Below are 4,534 nucleotides of genomic sequence, written 5' to 3'. Positions count from 1 at the left end.
GAGCCTGCTTCTTCCTCTCCCACTCCCCCTGCTTGTGTTCCCTCTCTCACTGGCTGACTGTCTCTCTGTCAAATAAATAAATAAAATCTTTTAAAAAAAAAAGTCAAGAAAATAAATGTTTGCTGAAAACGTCAGCATTTAGTTCTGCAGTTGTGACCTATCTTGAATGACGGCACATGAAGTACCCAACAGCCATCACGTAAGTTTTCTGCCATGTTCTCAGTGGGTTTTAAAAGAGTTAACTTGGTCAGTGCTCACTGAGAAGTTTGCCACTCTGAAAATCAACTTTTTAAAAATGATTTTGTTAATCTAGCTGCTGTTTATGAGAGAATGAGAATTATCTGGGGATTAGAGCTCTTTTGATATTGAGCGGCCCTTTGATGTCTATGTTTTCATCATTTGTATACCATTATCCTATTTACTAAAGAGCAAATGACCACTTTTTGGCACTAGTGTCAAATACTAAAAGCGCAACCAGAAAATGAATGAATACAGCAGTTGAAAGCCAGAGAGGAAAAATACCATGGACATGCCAATTACTTTTTGTTGTCTGATCAAATGGTAGATTCCCACACTGATTATATTGTACATCTGGACAGGCACAGACCTTACTGATCTAAGGTAGAGCTGTCAGCCAGCATGGAGGAAAGTAAAGGCTTTCAAATGTGGAAATGATTAAAGCATCCTTCCAACTCATCTTCAATGTGATAGAGAGGCTGCTAAATTGTGAGCTGCATTAGTAGTATACAAGATGATCATCCTACTTTGCATAATCTATACATAATTTATTCAAGCCCCTTTCTTGTTCATTCCCAAACACAAGTTTTCCTTAATGTCAGATATTCACTCTGGGAAATTTTGGTCCCTCATTCTACTGATTTATTTGCTAAGAGGAATTACATTTGGACAATACAACTCCTATTTATTTTTTAAATGTCATTTAAAATTATTTATCAAAAATTTCTTTTTGATTTCCTAATTGAAGATTGCTTCATGCTAGAAATGGTGAATGCAATACAGAAATTTAAAATTTTATTTTCAATAACTTTTAGTGTAGAAGAAATTATTATAAACAAACAAAAGCAAGGGATGGGGGCTATCCTGCCACCAATTAAAAGTTAAGTTTAGCTTCTCACTTTTTCAATTGCTTCATCTCAAATAAAATAAAATAACAACAAAAAGAAAAACAAAACAAGAATTTGACTTAAAAGCTCTGTTTACTGCTTTCCATTTTCAAGTATTTGAGTATTTGATTATATTCAAGTACAGACACGCATACAGGTGTGTTTGTATATATTAATGCACAAAAACATATCAGTTAAATGTCATAAACTGGGTCACATAACTAAGTTCACAGGTGGAATGGGGGACAGAGAGGGAGGAAAACAGTTGAGTCTTATGAATCTCAAATCGGTGAGATAGTTAGCCACAAAACAATTTTGATAAATAGCACATTCTACTGTTAATATAGCTCACTTCTGCATGCTTCTAGTTTCTTCACCCTATAATCGACCCTGTCACCATAACTGAGCTCCACTCTCCAGGGAAATAATTTTGTTAACCAACCTATTAGCCATCATTCTCATTTGTGTAGTCTACATATAAAGCTACCAGAAAGTGTATTTCCTTACATTTTGTAAATTAATAAATATTCTGTTTAATCCAAATATAGATAATATAGAGCAAACACAGTATAGAAATATAGCAAATATAGTATATTTTTAAAGGAACAGGAAAAACAAAGAATGATGGGGTGACTAATTTACTAAAATCCAAATGCCCAAAGCAAGAGAAGTAAAGAAAACCTTCATATCACTAGAGAACAAGTCATTATTTCTGAAAATATTTCTGAGGCGATGGGCTGCTTTTTATCATTGGCTTCCAGCGCTGACTTTCCAGCTTGCATCCTTTGCATTGTGGCCAGAGTCCTCTCTCCTTCCCTAGTCATTAGAATTCTTAAAATTTGTCCGTCAGCATATACCATTTAGCTCATTAAGTTTGTGTGTTAGTTATATCACATACATTATCTCATTTTATGCTCAAAATAACCCAATAAGTAAGTACTAACATTAAGTAATTCATAGATGAATCTTAAATATATAAAAATTGTGTAAATATTCATGCATATAGTTTTCATATATCAAGTATTTTCCATGTTCATAAATATTTTTTATATACTGATACTGCATATATGGCTGAACAAGTAGTCTCTTTACCTCTTATCATTTAAATAATCTATTAAACAATGTGTAATATGCAATAATTTTAACCTAAAGTTTTTTGTATTTTCATGCGGAGCACTGAGTGCATTGAAATAACTAAGTGATTAATTTCACTTTAAATTCTTGTCATGATATAAAATTATGCTAGGAAAATGACCCCTCAGATTGGATTTCATTAAGTGATAACATTATAATATCTAATTTAATAATCTAAGGAGGAAAAGTCTGGGAAGTTATGGGAAATTGTTGATTGATTGCAATTGACCTGAAATTATCTGTTCATTACCATACCACATCTTTGACAGCTTAACGTCTCAACCTTCATAGTGATAATGAAGCAGATAACACCTCCTTGTACATGCAGATGTGGATTCATAAAATTCAAGAGGTTTACTCATAAGATACTAAAGCTTGATTATACTCTTGATTATGGTTTGGAAATTTATATTCAACTGTATGTTTTATCAGTTACTGAAGCTGGTAATTTTGGGTTGAAATTTTTTTTTTCCCTAAGCCATAATGTGCTGTTTCTCTAAAGGTACATATATTTAAATTTTTTTCTCCAATATTTTGCATATGCATGCATTTAAGTATGTAAACTATTTTAATACAATTTAATAATATTGTACAATGGCTAGGAATGAGTTCCTAGAGCAATCTTGCAGACTTAGAGAAAATTATCTGAAGTGTGAGATTTGCAGAATGACTAAATGTTGAAAAAAAAACTTTTTAAAAGGTTCCACAGGAAAAAAAAAGTCAATATAATCACAGCTTAAGAAACAACTCTTATTAATAAATCACTTCTTGAGGTTTAACAGTAACTTCTTCAGGGTATTTGTAAGACCTCAAGGTATACTATATCTGTAAATCAGATTAATTACATTTTGCAAAGGCAAAATTTACTTATAGAATTGGAATACATTTTTATTTGCCATAGAAACTTCAAGATTTCTGAAGAAGTCATGTGAATTCTATCAAAAAATATAAGTTACAAACATCGTCTAGAAGAAACAAATTTATAGCAGTCTATACTTTCTACTACGTATACTTTGTAATATTTATAATATACTTTTATACTACTTATATCGGTCCTACATGATGTCCTTAGATGCCACCGAATAGATTAACAATGCTCAATTTCCTGGGCATTTTCAATATATCAAATTACTTTCAATCATCTAAGCATCATAATAATGAATTCTTTTTCCCCACAATGCTATGTATGAAGCTGTGTTTCAATAGACTGTCACAAATAGTTGCTTTATTGAACTCATTTCAAAAGATTGCTCTAGCAAAAAATAAGTTTTTGATACTGACTTTGCTGAAAAGTATGTTTTTCAATGGTATATTAAAATGCAAAATAAAAAATAATACCACTTAATTTCTCTATCCCTAAATCTAATTCTTTTAAGTGTTTAATGGAAAGTGATCAGAGCTCTTCTGCATAAATTAAAATATGCACAAGTAGCTAATTATATGGAATCTTATAATATTGGAAAGACATCTGTTTAAAATATGTCACTGATTCTCTTTGCATATCAAGACCACCTACTTCTGGATGCTACTTATCTTTTCTGCAGAACACTGTCAGAGAGCACATGGTTTAGTCCAGAATTTCACAAACATTTTTGGTCACATAACACTTTTTTTTCTTTTTTTAATTTTTAAGTATTACAATGAGAAAACCCTAGCTGGGGCACAAAGTGAAAGACTCTCTTGAATTAAAAATAGAAGTATAACTAACTTAATTATAGTAAAGAATTATTGAAATTTGAGGTATGGTTTTATATAAAAAGTATGACAAATATAATTACAAGTTTATTGTATGAAGATGAAAATAGCAAAACGATTGCATCGTGTCATATTGTGATACCTTTGGACTGAAACAAAATTTGAGGAACAGACTCTACTTTTTGTTTTGACAGACACAGCCTGCCTTCATACATACATGCTGGGCAGATAAGGTTTAAACTTATGATATTTACTTAAAATTGGGACATAGTGTTAAAATAGAGCAGTGATCATCAAATATACAAAGTAAACTAATATAAAATTTGGTTAGTGAATGGTTTCTTTGAAGTAAAATCCTAAGCCAAAATTTTAAGGATAAATATATAAATATTTTAAACACTTTCTTAGATAAAATATATATATATGTTTAAAAACAATTTTATAGTAAAAAAAAAAACCTGCCAATTTTACTCACCAAATACTCTTATTTCCTTTTCCAGTACATATCAGCTCTGTGCAGACATCAATTTTTAGCCATCTCTTCATAGAAATTTCCTATTACTAACCCATGTGTATGCACA

Source organism: Ursus arctos, unplaced genomic scaffold (assembly GCF_023065955.2).
Source record: "Ursus arctos isolate Adak ecotype North America unplaced genomic scaffold, UrsArc2.0 scaffold_4, whole genome shotgun sequence".
Lineage (NCBI taxonomy): Eukaryota > Metazoa > Chordata > Mammalia > Carnivora > Ursidae > Ursus > Ursus arctos.
Note: the sequence above shows the minus strand (reverse complement) of the source record.